This window comes from Ascidiella aspersa, chromosome 5 (genome assembly GCF_963924565.1).
Source record: "Ascidiella aspersa chromosome 5, kaAscAspe10.2, whole genome shotgun sequence".
Taxonomy (NCBI): Eukaryota; Metazoa; Chordata; class Ascidiacea; order Phlebobranchia; family Ascidiidae; genus Ascidiella; species Ascidiella aspersa.
In genome coordinates, this window is record NC_139451.1 from 26,649,019 (window position 1) to 26,668,600 (window position 19,582).

Genomic DNA, 19,582 nt, shown 5'->3' on the forward strand with positions numbered 1-19,582 from the left:
TTTTCACAGACTGTTGATATTTTCTACAGCTTACCGCTCACATTTTCAGGTCCTCCTTGCAGAGCGTTTTGTACCTCGACCGGCATGCGGGTGACATGTTATGCAGGCAAGCTACCAACCGTTGTGCGTTCCGCGACGCTTCACGCAAGGATTGCAGAACCGCGCTCCAATTGCACGTGCACCTTTCCACCGGAGATCGAGAGCTACCGGGTTCGCGCATCAAGGTATTCCTCGGATAGTCGATGGGATAGCTCTTGGGGCTACTACCGATTGAAGAAAACAGAAAAACAATGTGTCCTGCCGTTTAGTGAATGCGGAACAAAGATGCAGGTATGATCAACGAAGCGTTATCGAATATAACAAAAAATACAGCTATGTTCATTTTCTCTTTCTCTCTTCTATTCTTTTTCTCATTTTTGTCTCTTTTTTACTTTATCGCTCTTCTCTTTCTCTCTCTCTTTCTCTTTTATCCGTTTGGTCAGCCAATATGAGTTTGATGACCTTCCTTTTTACATGATATTAAATCACCTTATAGTTTGTACTTGTTACTGGATGATTTACCTTTACAAAAATATTTAACAACGACAGGTCAAAAGTGGAGAAATCGTTTACCACAATGTCTTGTCATTGCACGAATTCGCATTGAAGCAACGTACACCGGACACATGGGAGCAAGATAGCCTTATAACAAGAAAGCGACCAAAATTTGAGGTAGGAGTCTGGGAATTTATGTAGATTCAAGCAAAAGAGGTAATTGTGGATGCTAACCTTGTTTATATATTTAATTCGTGATCCGCGTTACGATTTCATAAATTGACCCGCCATTCCTATATGTTCCACGCCCCTGATTTAAATGACACTTTGTGGATAATGCTACACTCGGTGAGTTTCATATTTGAGTGACCGGCCATCATTCAAATTCTTGCAATAGTATTTTTTTCGTTTCAAGACCGGTAGGCCTATAAAGTGTATACTGCTTTCGAATGTACGAATTTTGACACCTAAGATAATATTTTATGTGATTTAAATTCGTGTTGACTGTTTTGAATGATACCAAAGATCCAAGTGGAGTGCAAAGTTCTTACTCATCTGAAAAGTTGGTGGAATCAAATTGACAGCAAGGATATGGAGACAACAAACAACACAGAGATATTTGCCAATTCTTCAGTTGGAAACTTTTCAATGGTCACCAAATATTTCAGGTAAAGTAATAAACGTTTAATAAGCGCAAAAAACCTCAGCTGCGTTATATCCTTTTCGCTTATCAAATGATGTTATCACAACTGGAGGCTATCGAGGTTACTGTAATTAACCAAATGAATAACGATGATTATGCTACCTGATTCCAATAATAGTAATTTGTTAATGTCTAGCAGCAAACCTTAAGCATGCGCAAAGTGTTTATTGTAGCTTACTTAAACGTATGCTTTCTAATGTTTTTGGTATATTTTTTATGTGTTTACAGAAGTATGTTCATTTAAAATTTACTGTGAGTTAAATTCGCTGTAAAAAGTAAATTGAACCTATACTAATATTTTGTAAGTGCTGTGCTGTTGACTGCTTCGGATGTAGGCTACATGTAGAAAAACTTAAAATACATTTAAAAAAAAATAGATTTGCAGAATAAACCGAAAATTTTCAAAGGTCATAAAATATTTCAGGTAAAGTAGTAAGCTTTTAAGATCATGTGCAAAGAAAACCTAAGCGAAAGCTGTCTGTACATCATTTGCTTATCGAATGATGATATCATAATTGGAGGCTATCGAGGTTACTGTAATTAACTTTGTAATGAATAACGTTGATCATGTTTGCCAGGTTGAATTCGACAAGTAAAATCCTGCAGCCGATAACAGATTTCCTTATTGGCGAAAGAATCTATGTGCTGGTAAGTTTTTTAAACAGGTGTTGTGTTTTTTATTTTGTAAACGATCACAAAATATTACAAAACTCCCCAAAAAAAAATTATGAACGAGTCCCTTGTTAAAGGACAAGTTACTTTGAAAATTAAATTTTCATATTTCTTGTAACAACCCCAAAAAACTAACCATTGGCTGTCTATTTAGTAATGGTAAAAGTATTTGTAGATGAACTCTGGTTGCGCGCAAATAATTTTGATCATTTATTTTGTTTAAAAACTCTTTTACTGTATTAAAGAATTCCCAAAATGCAAAACCAATATGGAGTATAGTTACTTTTTAAAAACAGCCTGGTTACAACGTTTGTATTCAAACCAAAAAAGATTGATCTTCCTCGCAATATTACCTTTAACAAAACGAGCCCACGTAAAGCCTTAAAATTTGGACAACTATTCAATTACAATTCGCGAACACTTGAACACCTCCTAATCAAAAACGGCAAAAATCAACTAACCTAAGTAATTTTTTAATGAACCCTAAAAGTATTAAATTTTTGGGTTAAGAAATACATGGCCGGCCTGTTTTTTTTAGGTGCGAATGTCGTCTGATTACAACAAAAACGCTGAGCTAAAGGGACAAGAGCTTACACTCAGGAACTGCTACGCGACAGCATCTAAGAACAAACAGCACAAGCCGCTGTATTATTTGCTCGAAAATGGGTAAATCGAAAACCAGGCCCAACCACGAGCCAACAGCTTTTAGACTAATAAAATACGAAAACTTTCAGATTAAAAAAATCGGACGGTTTTCTAACAACGTTTGAACATGAAATAATTATTTGTTGCTGATAATAGCGTAAAAAAATTATGAAACTTGTTTTAAACGTTAAAATAAATGTACACTTGCAAAATGCCATATTTAATAAAACATTTTATAGTTTTTATTTGTCACAATAAACATGAGATTATAAATTGCTCTTGTCTCCGATTTGTGAATAATTGTTTTAATTCCAATTTACCGTTTTTAATTCAAACTCATTAATAAAAGGTAATTTATACAAAATATATAATTCAACGTTGACCCAATGGAACTTTTTTTTTTTCAGATGCGTGAAAGACCAAACATTTAGATATGAGAACGACTTGCTACAGGAACAAAACAACTCGACATTCACTGATTTTGATTTTAAGACTTTGATCAGTTTCGAAGCATTTAGGTTTAAAGACGACTTATCAAAGGTACAATATCACAAATTCCGTGTAACCTAAAGTATAATAGAAATGTGCTTATTTTCTATAAATGCACTTTTAAGAGATACATAGCATATAATATCGCACAGTAGTATAATATAATACAGATATAAATTTAATGTTGTGTTAAAAGCTTTTAAACCATAATAGATTTATTTGGGTCTCAATCAAGACTTTCTGCTGAAAAATAAACCGAAGGGTCAATAAAGGTACCATGTGAAAAAAAGATTTTAAACGCAATTTTTCTTTTTGGCGATATTTAGGTCTATATTCGGGTCGAAGCCGACATATGTTACAAGACTTCGAACTGTAATTCCTGCAATGATGCTAAAGGCTCAGCAAGAAACAGAAGAAATGTTGAGCTTGGGCTTAAAAAGCCTTATGCTGGTGGTTCACATTTTAATGCCGAAGTTAATGAAGGAATTGGAGTTGTGGGTTTGATTCAATAAAATGCTATCCAGTAAAACTAATCCAGAACTATATTTATTACACTACTATATTCACTGCAATATCATCAGAATCATCAATTATAAGTTTCATCACGATTTGACTTAAGAGTTTGTGTTTAAACTAGGCCCTTGTTACTGTTAACTTTTTTCCAAAAGTATCCAAAACAGCTTATAACAAAACCAACACCACGCGGCTCTGTGTTATATCGTTATCGAAATTGACGCGTTCTTTGTTATTCTGCGACTGTCGTTACATCAATTAAGCTGTTTTTAGTGATTTAATAATACAAACCATCAATACAAGTCATTATGTAACCATATCACCTACACATTTTTGTTAAAATTAAATGTGGCAAACATCTAAAATTAAGTATTTTAAAAGTGACCTCAACTTTGCAGCAATAAAACAGTCCGATTTAGCACGGAATAGAAATGGATAAAATTTTGTTTTTGTTTTAAGTTTTTTGTTTTAATTATTTTAATATTAAGAGAGAGGTATGGAAGCAAATTATCACGACGATCTTTTAATAAACATGAATTTCTGAACTATATAAAAACAAACTTTTATCTCAAAGAAAAATTATAATATAACTACAACTCAAACAATTGCTGATTTTTGTTTCGTACCAACGGTCCAAATCTTTCAGCACAAACACAGGAACACAAACGTATTTTTGGGTATTCGACTCCTGTTCGTCTCGCACGTTTTTAATTTGATTGTAAGTTGTACGTTTTTTCGCCAGTGTCTATAGTGTAAGACAAAATGCTAAGTGCTTTCGAAAAAGCAACCAAGACCAAGAACAATAACATGTCACCAATTATATCAACATTTTATACAATAGAAGAACACAGTTTATTGAAAGTTTGATATGAAATAAACAACTGTCTTTCTAATCTCTAATGAGTGTTGCTTTGTAGGTAAACAGCAATATATTTGAGAAGGTTTAGAAAAAAACGAAGGTCTTAGGTAGATAAAATTGCAGTCATTATTTCTCAGCTAACAACAACAACGCAAACGTTACTTCCCAAACAATAGAGTTGTATTCCATTTCGCTTATTTAATTGTAAAATGTTTGCCAAGACAGCGGAAAAAGTGTCAAAGACCCTCTGTCCTTAAACGTGATTGAGAAACATAACCGAACAAACCAACAAAGGTTAAATGAACTGGACCACTAATTCCATCCATAGGGGTGGAATATATTTACGCGTATATTTTCAATTTCCGACATATAGTTCGCCAATGATGTTTTAACAAGCTGCACCTTACTTGAAGCAACAGTTAAATAGCGATTGGATTGGCCTATTAGAAGGTTATTCTTCAAATAAAGATATCGATAGTCAAGTATGTTTTAGAAAAAAACTTTATCGCTTTTGATGCCAAGAGCAATGTGTAATTATATGGGCCGAAAATTTATTTTCGGACATATCTTGTTTTTGCCGTTATACTTTTTTGGTTTGCTTTGGTTTGATTTGGCATGCATCAGACCGATATTTGTCCAAAGCTTTATAGAAAAAGTAAACATCGTATATTTTTGTCAAATTTACAGACATGGTGTAAAATGGTATGTATGTGCATATAAAAGGTTTAGTGCCCTCCTTGTAAAGTCCACTGCATAAAATATGCCGGTGGTTCACAGTTTAACGCATAAGTTAAAGAAGGAATGGGAGTGTTGGTTCAATTCAGTGGAATAGTATCCAGTAAAACTAATCCGGCACTATTGTCACAGCTTATAATCACAAGGTTTCAATAATATCGAAATCAAAAACAAAATTATTTTTTAAGCTTTGATTACCAGCGCTTGTGTTTCAAAACAATCCTTTAGTGTTTTTTCAACAATTTGTTTCTAAAACTTACGAAAACATAAACGAATACTGTTTATTATTACAATTGACGTGCAATTTTGACAAATATAAAAATATCAAAGTCGCCTTGTTGTTTTTCAACGTATTAGTAGTTTAATATATTTAAAACACGATTTTTTTTTTAATACAACTAGAAAGAGCACTTAGTTCGTTATATATTATTAAAATCGGTCAATGTATCCAAATAAACAATCAACCCGATATTTTATGGCTATTACTTTGAAAAATGGAAGAAAAATATTAAAGCCCATACAGAAGTAGGTATCATTTTGGACGTTTCGAATATCTCTTTATTCATTTTCAACATCACGTTCAAAAATGATGATACCTATGCTGTATGGGCTTTGATATTTTTATTACGTCTTACTGCAACCTCCAACAATTATGCTTCTAGCTTTGAAAAATGTTTTTAGTTTGTAAACCGCATTGATCTATGTATACAACATTGTGTTAGCATGAACGTTAACAAGTGTATTCGTTCTTTGTTATTGTTGCAATTAATCCATTAGGTAGTACATTAGACATGTCTAAGAGCAGCTCAAACTGCTTATTAAAAGGAGGAAAGTACGCTGCCTCATTAAAGTGTACTTGTAAAGCGCATGAATGCGATTAGAAAAAAGTTATACAGATTATTGCGTACAAAGGGTATTACAAATTACTATACTAGCAGCCTGTATCTGATTAAAAAATCTGCCTGAGTGTCAGTGTTTTTTAATTATTTTTATCAAACCGCCTTGGTGGACAAAGATGCAACATTCTGCTATGAACACGTTGCTGTGGATATCGCTGGCTGTTGTGTGCACACTGGTTGTCTTCGCAAAACATTCTAAGAGTAAGTTGCTTATAAGATATTTTTTACCAATATTACATAATATAAAAGAGAGAAGCAAATTACAAAACATATAAAAACTGATAACCAGGTAGGTAGGTATTGGGTTTTTAAATGTTTTTATGTAAAATGTTTCGTCCTCGATTAAAATAAATGTAGAAGTTAAAACATGATTTCCTAACTATTCAATCCGAAAGGCATTTAATCTATGAGATACAGTACAATAATGAAATAACTCTGTATGTAACGGTTTCTAGAAGGTCAGATAAATATCAGGATTAAATAGCTCAGATATTAAAACGTTTTGGTATATAAAAGAACGTTAGCTGTTCACAACAAAAATATATTAGCTATACATATTTGGTTCCAAGCTATTTCATACTTGATCTTTAAGTATGATTGTAATTCTGAATAACATCAAAAAAATGTGCACAAGCAAAATTGTAAAAAATCTTTAATATCACATAAAATCATAATCAAACACAAATTAAACTTTTGGCGAATTTTTTTATCAATACTAGTAGGCATATTGATAATTTAAAAAAAAATAAGAATCGGTTTCGAAATGAACTCATTGTAAGGAATATCACCAAACGCTTAGACGGGTGTGTGATTCAATTCTTGCCTGGTTGCGCCAAATCAAATTGAAAGACATTGAGAAAATGTATAGGTATCTAAAGACCAACATTGAACCACTCGCCAGTATAAGTTATGCCATGTCAGCCCAACATGAAATAGTTATAACCTTCCCGTGACGTTTCAAACACATACCTTATAGTGCACGTAAGGTTAAAGAATATTCAAAGACAAGAAGGAAAATATTTAGGGATTTAAACACATTTCAGCGTGCGAAAGACTGTTAAAGATCCAAAGACTCGGTAAAGTTTAGGTAGCAATCACTTGTTTTGTAGAAATCTTGATAATGTCGAACAGTAATGGGTAAAGCACTAACCCAAACGCTTGTCAAGCCAATCTCACGTTTATTCAGGCAATCGACAAAGTTTCGACAATACAAAAGAAATTCGCCCCGGGCGAAAACAAAGGTCAATTTGTTTATTTGCGACAAATTATGTTAAACACCCATATGTAAAACGGTTAAAGACCTATAGTATTGCGTAAATCGCTTAACAAACATACTTACAAAACAACAGTAGAGAATTGTCGAACCGCATTCTACATGATAAAAAGTCCTACATAATAGCTCAGAAAATATGCTAGGCCAGCCATACGACAACTATGTAAAATAACCGAAGTAGAAACGCAGGTTAAACAATTAGAAAAATAGTTAATTTAATAGGACGGAAATTCGCAGACGGCATGCCGCCATTTGTAGAAACTCGTCTTCATATAGCGAGAAGACAATTAATGTGAATAAAAGTTATTATCCAAACCTCACTTACAAAACGCGGAACCTATTCTTTAAGCAATTTCTGAAGAGCAATTCTTAATAATTGTCTTACAACTTAAATAGGCGAAATTTGCGTAATATACTTTAGTTACATTAAATAGTGTTGATATACAAGTGCGTATCGAAACGTCTCTTTCAAGATGATGTCGATTTACTCGGCCTTTGTGGCTTTGACGTTAAAAATTAAAATAAAAGTTCGCCTCATAAGTGCGAAAGTTAATTCAATATCATCCCTGCTGTGGATAACTCTGTTTATCGCTAATAAGCAGGATTACCATTTCGTGCGTATTTCTAAGATTTGTTCTTATTTTTGGCTACAGTCTCTTATAAAACACTAATTTTCTTTTTTTCTAAAAGATGTGCTTGTTTTTGAGTAGTCTTAGTTTGTCTTGTTTTGGAATTTATTAAGCCTGACAATAGTTTTCATTGAATGGTGGTTTCTTATATTTTGTTCGTTTGACGATAATACTCAAGTTATTGAAGCCCGTAACCGTAAATCCCAATAGATAACCGCCCTCCGATGGTAAGGCCTTACAAGAATCTGACCCTTTATGAAAAAGGTTTGTGCAATCCTGGCCGAAAGCATCCTGTCTGTTTTTGCATTTAAAGATTTGCCAATTCAACCAAATAAACTCATTGTTGCGTGCTTCGAACAACAAAGTGTTTTTAAAGGTATTTGTATTTGGTTGCCCTCAGAAAAAAATCCTGGATTAAAAATCCTAGAGCGTGCTTATTTTTTTGGTCTTAGAAGACGTTAAACCCTGTTAATAAAGTTAAACTCCGTCCTAACGTTCCCGCAGATTGCAAGCGATCGTGCGTCAGTTCGGACCCGTTCTGCAACGAGTTTGGCGACTGCGAGATCACGCATCGAAAGTGCTGTAACGGCTCGTGTGTGGACAAACGTCAGCCTTGCCCGAACCGCCAGGGGCGCATGGAGCGCTACAACCGTATGAACGAGTCGGCCTACAAGGCGCGCCTTGACAAGTATATCAAGAGCATGAGCGACGACATAAAGGCGAAAAAGTGCTCGCCCGATTCGCGCTGCGTGAATGAGACCACTTGCAAGTCGGAGTACTACCAGTGCCATAATGGCTGGTGTAGGAAACTGGCTTCGGAGTGCGAGCCGTTTTGGAACATAACCAACGACGACAAAGCGCTGCGCAACGATATCCTAGGAAATCAAACGTGTTTTCCGATCGAGCGCTGCAGGAGAAAGGCCTGCTCATCGAGGTACAGTGATGGTTTTGATATCGCAACTACTAATATTTTTTGTCGGCTCTGAATTCGCCTTCGACAAACATTCACTTACTGACAAAAAAGAAAACTACCAAGATATTTTGGGTTTAGCAATGGGATGATCCAATGAGGCTACAAGTTTAACTATGATGATGCTAGCTGACATTGTGCAATTGCGCATCTTTGGGCAGACCTGCGCAAACTACGGGACTCTGCTTTGGGTCGGCCATCCAAGCAAATTAAACCGGCCCGCAATCTCATCAAACATTTCTGATTAATAAGCCTTTATGTTTATATTTTGACTTTGGCGTATTTTAATAAATGTCATACTTTAAGGCAACCTTGCTTTACACACTCTTGCCAATTTTCCACACCAATTCTATTTGCTTATAGGTACGCTTCTACTTACTTTTCAACCGCTTTAGCTTCCTGGACGGGTAAAAGTAAATAATTTTGGGTACGCTAGGCACGTATCTGTAATGTTTTCGGTTATTCAGTCACTGTTAAAAATAGTTGCCCATCCCTATTCCCTATGCCTTCACGGTTATATCGACTTCGTGCTGTCGGGAAACCTTACCGAAATCAGCAGGCCCCTAAACACACTTGGCTTTAGATATTTTTTGATTCACTTAACCGCTGAGCCTGCGTAAAAAAGCAAAATGTATAGTCGTTTCTACATTATGTGGACCAAAAGAACACCGTTTACCAAGAAACGAAAATTTACCATATGTTACTAACCGTAAACATTTTTCAAAGTAGATTAACTGCAACATCCATAAATTACAAAACGTTTTTTAAAGCTACTGGATGTGCAATAACGGAGAGTGCATTTCGACTGGGCTGGTATGCAGAGGTGGCAAAAACTGCATAGACGGAAGCGACGAAAACTACTGCAACGGAACATGTTTTCCACCCAACAGGCAAGTAATAATGGTGATCCAAAGGTATTAAACACCAAACGTTAAAATCGGTCGTTTTTTTCTAAATCCTAAATAACAAAGGCGCCCTTAAACAGAAGCCATTATTTGTATAAAGATTTGCCAATTTGAAGCCGCGTAATGAATTTCGGGTTCCACAAGTCTTACACAAATTTTACACGACGCATCACTGTTAAATAAATCGTATTTCCTCATTTCGACCTCCAAATGTCAACACCAGTTATACAAACCGACACAGTTTGTGTAAAGTAGTTAACGAGAAATGTTTTGTTATTTCAAAGGTAGATTGAAAAGAGTAGTTTATGCGAATACACCAACTACTAGAAGGTTGGGTGTTCGATTGTTAGTTACAGCGCTGGTTTTAAGCGAAACCTGTGGGTTTCAGGGTCAGGGTATAACTTTGAAACGATGGACATTTATTCAGGAAACAACAGGTAACTAGTTTATAAAAAATATTTTGAGACTAAAAAGTTTGCGAGGCCTCGTTAAAGTAATACAGGTTACCACTTTGGTGCATGGTTGTATAGCACTCTGATCATTTAGACGTTTAGTCAACTCATATGTAGATGGTATTATCACGCCCACGAGTAAACATCTAACGGTTTTCTGTTTAGCCAACAAACTTTTTGCAATCTTCGTTTAAAAACAATTGTGAGGTATAGGGCGCTTTTCACTCAAAAGCTAAAGGTATGGTGCTCTATAGTCTACAAAGCCATGTATATGACTTTTAAAAGTAACAATCCAACTTTGATTGCTTCAATGTTTTGATAAAGGAATAACGGGTTGATTTACTTCAAACAGATGCTACAACGACACATGTAAATATGGATATTTCGCCTGTGGTGATGGAGAGTGTATTTATCAGGTATGCCGCTGACATTCGTCCAATACCAATGCGCATATCGTTTTACTTGCTGCATAATACGTTGTATGTTATTTTAAGGTGTGTTATTGATCATAATTAAATGACTTTTTCGATTTCAATACTTATATTTGGCAACTGATGACTTGGACTGAGACGTGACTTGATATTTTTTGCAAAAGACTTGGCTTGATCTTAAGTTGTTTTTCAAATGATTTGAATGGGATTTTTTTTCAAAATGACTTTTTTTCAAAATGACTTGTTTACAAAAGGCACCAAGTGGCCAATGCATGGAGAGCTACTGATGTAAAGTATATGCTTTGTTGCAACAGGAAAACGTCTGTGACGCGATTTACCATTGCAGCGATAAAAGCGATGAAGCGAACTGCCAAACGTGCTGGCCTGAAAAGGCATGCGACGAAAACTTGGAATGTATATATGGCTACTTTCCATGCGGCAACGGTAGGTAAAAAGGTTTCGATTATCAAATAGCATTCAAGATTATTAAAAAAAAAAACATTATGACGAGCGAAAACGGCAAAAGGTTTGTTCAAAAAATAGAAAATTACTTTAAAGAGAAAATTTATTGGACGTGGTTCCCTTAAAATGGTATAGGGTTCCTCGAATACACTAAACATTTGACAATTATTTTTTATGCAAGGTGACAGTTTTGGAATGAACACTTTGTGTTTCAGCATTTTTAGGTTTTGTTTAACGTCATTATTTCATTATATTTACACAAATATAACTATGAGCGCAAGTGTTTGCAGAGTTATTAGCCCGGTCAAGCCTAACAAATTAGAGGCATTGATAACTTGTTCAATAGGTCCGGGACTAAAACAGGTCATGAACACGTTGTTATAAGGCAACTTGATAAAGCACTCCTAGGTTTTCCATTTTATGCGGACAATACCAGCCAACTTTAGACAGACGTCCCTAAGAATTAATAATTAACAATACAGTTTTGAAAGGCACTTAATGTTAATAGCGGCCCGTTCTTTTAAATTAGCGTTCTCAATCTTTTCTGTGCCGTATTCTACGCAGTGTTTTTACCGTCACTGCGTATCACCTGGCTTCAACAGCAATCCTTTTGCTCTCATTTACATAGGTTTATTTGGACCAGAATAAGTACCCGCTCCCAAGCTTTAAGATAAAGACCAGCTGCGGATTTTAGATAGATAGAATATATATTCATACTTAGTCGCAAACCTTTGATTGCGCTATACTTTTCCTAAACTCCGCATAAGACTTGAAAGTTGCTTGCAAAGCACCTGTAAAGCGGTTGGAACACAAGTTAAAAAACATTGCCTCATCAATATTATATGTAAATGCATACACACAGGAAAAATTAGTTCCAACGCATATTTCGTATCCACATGGAATTTCAACGGTACCTGTGACGTTTAAGTTATTGTACGGCGCTGTAAAGTGTACCACGCTTTAGGTTAGTGTCCCGTCCTTTTCGAATAAGATTTACGAACAACGGTTGCTGCCTTCAGGAAAATGCATCGACTCTTCGCGTGTTTGCGACCAACGGAGAGACTGTCTCGACGGTAGCGACGAGATAAGAGTCGGCTTCGGATTCAAATGTATGATAGGCAGCAACTTCGACACTTGCGTTCTGAGCCAGAATCTTTTGGAGGACGGGCACGCTACACGATGCGCGGACTACGCCGATGATTGCAGTGTGAACGGCACCTATAACTGCTTCAGGTGTTTTGACGGGAAGTTCGAAATAGCAGGACAACAGGTGGGTAGGGATGCATCTTACCTGTACACACACATTTCTGTAGCTATTCTATTCGTCTCTATAGCTCATTGATTCCACAGTACTTAAGCCTATGTAATGACAATATGCCAGCAATTTAAGATCAATACCAGTATACTCAACTGTTACACATAAGTGTTACACAACTGTAATCTTGCCCTTCTGAAGTTGCTATTTGGCCAACGATGTCGATGTTTTGCACTTTATTGCGATAACCGATCTTTTAGCAAAAACTAACTTATATTTGCTGAAAGTGCTGTGCATAGGAACGCAACCGATGGCTAAAATATGTCAAGTTAGCTTGGTAGGGGATACACACGTGTCGTACGCTCCTGTAGTATCTGGCGAACAGCATCAGTGAAAATATATAATAACTTTGGCCTTTCAATCCACTCTTTTCGTTAAAGATTACAATACAGTTTACAACCATCGACAAATAAAATAAAACGACGCTCAATTTGCGAAAATCAAATGGTATACTTGGGCACACTATTGCACGGATCTGTAATGTAGCTTGATAATAAATTGTAAAGCCAAAAAGGTCTAGTAGGTCGACAGCATCTTGATTAAGACGTTTCGATACGAGCTTGTATCAATGTATCATCTTCAGTTGATGTGACTGAGAACCACATTAAGCATCACTTATAAGAGATGGGACACAATAGTTACCAGTCTGAGTTTCGAAAGTTGGGCCATTATTTAGCACCTTCAGGTATTAAACAGGTACAGCGGTGTTGATAAGGTGTCAACGTTCAGTTCGGGGCTGCAGTCTTGGATAGATAGCGACTCGAGTAGCCGCAATCTAAAAACGTCTGAACCGAGAACTTCGGGTTTGCCAAAATCAACCTTATGATCGGAATGTTGCAGAAGATGCCTGCAAACCTCTGGTTTCTAATCGACCCTATGTTCTTTGACCCTCGTTAACAGGTTCCTTAGGGTTTGGCCAATGTAAAGAGCACCACATGAACAACTTAATTTGTACACGAGACTAGATCGATGTAAATGTTCTTGGCGATCCTTGATTGCCCAGCATTTCGTAATCTTAGTTGTGTCATGAATTAACCGAAACCCAACTTTGCCACCAGTAGAGCGCAGTACAAACCTATGTAATTTACGACGTATATGATGTGAGGCTGAGCCTAAGTATGGTAGCCGCATCAATATATAGCGTAACGGGTTGTCCTTGCACTGTGTTCAAGGTGCTTTTTCGAGTCGGTGTTTGTTATTAAAAAACTGCTCGATGCACCATTCGAGAAATTCCAGCGGACATCCGTTGCTTAGTAACATTCGCTTGATCTTGTTGATGTCCATATGGATAACCTTGTAGGAGTTAGCGATCCTGTAAGCCTTTTGTAACAGAGAAAAAAACAAATTACGTTTGTAAAGTCGAGGTGTTAAGCTGCACCATTTAGTGTAGAGACTTGTGTGCGTTGGTTTCCTAAATGTCGATGTTCGGGCTATTCCGCTGGCCCCGATGATGGCAGACGTTATGATGAACCACGTGATACAGAAGGCAATCGACAAGACCAAGCCGGATCACAGGCCTGAGCTACTTTGTCGTTACGTTGACGACATGTTTTTGGTGTTTTCTAATGCTAAATCTCTGAATGTGTTTTTTGACTGCATTAACTCCATTCACCCCAGTCTATCGTTCACTAAGGAGCTAGAACACAACAACACTATCAGTTTTCTAGACGTTTTAGTGGAAAATGCCAGCGGAATAGCCTGAACATCAACATTTAGGAAACCAACGCACACAGGTCTCTACACTAAATGGTGCAGCTTTACACCTCGACTTTACAAACGTAATTTGTTTTTTTCTCTGTTACAAAAGGCTTACAGGATCGCTAACTCCTACAAGGTTATCCATATGGACATCAACAAGATCAAGCGAATGTTACTAAGCAACGGATGTCCGCTGGAATTTCTCGACTGGTGCATCGAGCAGTTTTTTAATAACAAACACCGACTCGAAAAAGCACCTTGAACACAGTGCAAGGACAACGCGTTACGCTATAATAGATGCGGCTACCATACTTAGGCCCAGCCTCACGTCACATACGTCGTGAATTACATAGGTTTGTACTCCGCTCTACTGGTGGCATAGTTGGGTTTCGGTTAATTCATGACACAACTAAGATTACGAAATGCTGGGCAATCAAGGATCGCCAAGAACATTTACATCGATCTAGTCTCGTGTACAAATTAAGTTGTTCATGTGGTGCTTCTTACATTGGCCAAACCCTAAGGAACCTGTTAACGAGGGTCAAAGAACATAGGGTCGATTAGAAACCAGAGGTTTGCAGGCATCTTTTGCAAAATTCCGATCCCAAGGTTGATTTTGGCAAACCCGAAGTTCTCGGTTGGGCTTCAGACGTTTAAGATGCTGTCGATCTACTCAACCTTTTTGGCTTTGCAATTTGTTATCAAATGGTATAGGTTTAGGCATAATACATCCCAGTCTACCATTTCTCTTTTGGTTATGAACGGGATAGTAAAACGTTGGATTCAAAAAAAGAACCACAGAAGTTTAAAAAAACACAATTTTGAGTAAGTTTTGTAGGGCTGTTTGTAAAATTATTTTCAATTGATTTACATATATTAAATTGGTCAATGCTAGCCACAGCAAGCTTGTTCACTCTGTTCAGGTTTGTGACGGCGTGATAGACTGCCACGACTTTTCGGACGAGTGCCTCTGTCCTGGGTCGTTCGCAGCCGACTCACTTTGTCAATCAATCTGCACGTACATGGACGAAAGTCTGCATAAGGCCTCCACGTTCACGTTTCGCAAACTGTCCAACACGAGGTAGGTTCTGTGTTGTTTACGATATAGTTGTGAGAGTTCTAGCGATTTTTCCTTGCAAAATGACCCTGTAACTTTTCCAACTGGTGTTGACAATGATTTGTTGAATTGCTTACTGTTATGTGCGTACTACGTTATTTAGCGTTATAAGTAGGCAAAGACATTACCGAAGCTTTCTATGTTTGTTTTTTATGATCAAGTCCATAAAACACATTGAGTATATCTGGGCTTTAAATTCCGAAATTCACGCATTTCATAAAGTTAAGAGGGCTAGCCTTAAGCCCAACCTGTCGCTTCTTGATAGGTGCTATTTTTTATTCTCTTCCTTCTTTCAATTTTGTTGTTTAAGCAAAATAATAATAATAAAAACGTTTTAGCGAGTTGTGCACTGAGGAGCTTGAGTCGGCACTTAACGGAGTGCGTTTATTTGGTTGAATAAAGAAGTATTCTAAACAAGTATTTCTTAACCTTTTACTATCATTACCCCTGAGAAAAACTTAATTGCAATTACCCCTATTTTAAGCAAAACAAAATATACACGGACACGGAAATCTATAGTCTCTGTTTTAATGTTTAGGGTTAAAACTATTGTATTTTATTGGAATGTTACCAGGAATGTAACCCCCCAAAAATATTCCTAATTATCCCTCAAAAAATGTCAAATTACCACTTTCGGAGGTCAAGAACTACTGTTCTATACATTTAAAATATGCTACCTACTTCTGTATGGGCTTCTATGTTCATTCTACGTCGAACTACAACCTCTGGAGCTTACATGATTTCCATTTTGCCAATAACTATAGCCACTGGAGGAGCAATCATAGCAAAAGAAAGCCGAACGAAGCGGTGTTCGATATGGGAAAGAACAGAAATCCGTGCGTTTGCGAGCCTGGTCAGTGGCAATGCGACCGGAACGACAGAATGAGCAAATGCATCAGCTTCACTCAGGTGTGCGACGGTGTGCCAGACTGCAACGCATCCGTCACCTTTATAATGCTGAGCTCGGACGAGGCAAATTGTATGAGCAAAATGAACTTTGGTAAGTATATTGGCTAATTTTCAGAGTATGCGTGACAAAGCTTCTCTCAAAATTGTAATCTTAAGTACATAAGTGACGCTTTTTAGAGATTGCTATAGTCTTTTTTGTGTGTTTAATGCCTTTTCATTTAACCCTGAAAAAGGCGACATTTACATGTCGCAGAAACGTTTGAAAACACCAGAGTAGCTATTTTCCATTAATATTAAGCCTCGTAGCAGCAGTTTATATATTTCATTATTTATTCCGTATTAAATTTTAACGAATAAAATAGTTTTATTTGCAGTTTTGCGCAGCAAAATTATACCTAAGGCGCAAACAACCCGAACAGTTTGAGTCACGGTTTTTATAGCTTTACATTCTCGCGTAAAATCTAATGGACACAAATGTGCCTTTAAATACATTTAGTTTTGTTTTGTGTGTAACTTCGGGAAGCGTTTCGATTTGAATTTTGGCGATAGATAAAAAACGAAATACCGTTATATATGAAAGCGCATAATATTTTATTCAAAATACTTACAATACGTGTGGGTATCGAAACATTTATTGGTATAAATATGTCGATTCGGTCAAATTGTCTGCTCGATTTTTAGTATCATAATTACTTCAATATAATAAGTTTTCAATATGTGGATCATTTTTAAAGTTTACCCAAATAGAACCATAACTCCAAACGTCTGGTAACTCATATGCTAACTAAAACTGTTTAAATGAACAATAAAAAAATTCAGTAAAAACAGCTCTTCGAGATATTGTTGTACTCCAACGTTTAAACAACGGATCCAGGTTGCCTTCACCCAGGGCCAATGATATGCCTTTGGTATAATGAAAGCGATCTCGATAGGAAACGTAGAACTAAACGCAAAACAGCCAGAAGAGCTGCTTTACCTCATGTTATACCTGGCGTTATACCTGGCAACAGCAGTTTCAATTTCCAAGTGTTGATTCAGTAAGACTAATTCTTAACGTCTGTCCCAGACAAAAAGATGGTGCTGTGTCCCGGGGACGTGAGCAACACGACCCAGATAGAAGCGCTGGCATGCGACGGACGGCCAGAGTGCTACGACTTATCCGACGAGTGCGGCGCGGGTTGCAAAAGCACGCCTCCTTTTTGCAGGCTGGCAGCGAAGCTTTTGCGCAACAAAGGATCCTTGGAAATCTTGTGCGATCCAAAGTAGGGATTTTTTATTAGGGGAGGTTGTATAACGTGTTGGGTAGCCCAATGTGATGGAATCACTATGTTGGAATATATACAACTGAGTGTATTTTAGTTTATCGATAAGCTTACACAGCGTTCTTACGTTTGCTGTCTTCTGGTTATACCAGGATTTTAACCCGTACCCGTCCTGAGGGCCGTTCATCGGTCTTTAAGGGGTATGAGTATATAAGACTTTAAATTTGTGGTTGTAATTTTATTTTACATTTTCCGGAATTGTTTGAAACAAGGCGTTTCTATTTCAATCTCCGTACCGTAACCGTAAGACTGGCATGCTATATAGCCTATTCATAGCAATGCAGCTGCATTGGACGTTAGCTTAGCATCACCTAGGAAATGTATACAAAATAAGTGTAACCTCACTGTATAAATACAGACAGAGTTGCGTATTGGTACAAACCACAGATCACTACTCACATTCCATTCTACAATAAAACAACTCGTGTATAAAAACAAAACTAAGGTTACTTAACAAACGTCATTTGAGCCTTGATTAAAAAATAAACTTTCGATCTTGGCCTTTGGCGAACAGGTACGTTTTTCTCAACGTAAAGCAGATATGCGACGGCTCTTGGTCCGACTGTAATCCTCGCTTGAGGGAAGAAGAGACGGACTGCCCGGCTCGCTTCTACTGCCAGAGCCGCGGCTTCTTTAGCGTGGACAAGAACGTGGTGTGCGATGGGCATCCGCACTGCGATGACTACTCCGACGAGCTGAACTGCACTAATAGGTCGGACTGTACTAGGGCTTATCGGTAACCATTAAGACCACACACATCGTTGTTGTGTAATACATGAATCTTTGCTTTAGTCGTTGCCACACTAAAATGTTTCAAACACATTGTCGTTGTGTCCCAAATGGGGCTTCTGACTTGGCGCTGTAGCCACCAAACTTTTAACAACCACAACTGGCTGACGTCAGTATTGGTAAATATTAGCTAAAACATATTTGAATAGTAAAAAAAAATATGCAAAATTTGAAACGTTTTTGTTCAAGCCGTAAACCTCTAGGGGTATTTAAATATGTTAAATTGACAAAAGATACGTAACTTAATTTGTTTTAGTTTCATTTTTAAATTGACATTAAAAGCATACCCCTGTCAGATATTATTTTCGTTTACTTGATTCCATTATTCGACACCAAGTGGTAAGTAACCTGAATCAGGTGACTGTCGTCTTTCGAAAATCAAAATTTAGAAAACTGGGTTCTGTTTGAAAAAATTGTCACCGGCGAGTTAGATGTTTTCAGACGTTTTCGCTAAAAAGTTTGCTTTGAGGGTAACATTTTGTACCGTTAACAGATTCTACTGCGAGAGCGGCGTTCCGTTTTCGATAGCCGTGGGGAAAAAGCTGGACGGCATACCAGACTGCAGCGATCAGAGTGACGAGTGCCCTAAGGAAATGGAGTTTTCTGCCTTCGCCTCTCGCACAGAGCTGTTCGGTGCCCCTGTGTTTCGTGTGACCACCTGGATCATGGCATTCACTTCCACCTTTGGCAACCTGGCCACGTTTGCTGGTTCCCTCTCCACGCTTTACAACTACGGGTCTCTCACGCCCATCGCCAGGGTTAACACGCTGATACTGATCAACCTCTCGGTCGCTGATTTTCTCATGGGCTTCTATTTGTTCTTTTTGTGCGGGCAGAGCCTGGCCTTTTCAGGAATCTACTGCCAGAAAGACAAGGCCTGGAGGTCCAGTGTAACTTGTTCAACCCTGGGAGCGATCGCCCTTGTGTCAAGCGAAGCCTCACTGCTTATCCTTGTCTTGCTCACAACGACGCGTCTCTACTTTACCAAGTTCCCGTTTAAGTCGCAGCGCATCGGCGTCTTTGTTCCGCTACTGTTTTGCGCGCTTATTTGGGCCGCAGCGGTTGTTCTCGCCGTCATTCCGAACATGCGAAGCTTCAACAAGGCGTTTGTCACCCACGTGCTAATGCCCACCAACTTTAGCGACCAGGAGCTGAAAAACAAAGCCTCCTTGACGCGCTTAGTCCAGCGTCTGGCTGTTATTAAACCCTCAGGTGTGCGCCCTCCCCAAAGCGGCTCCTGGTACGAGGAGACTAATTACCT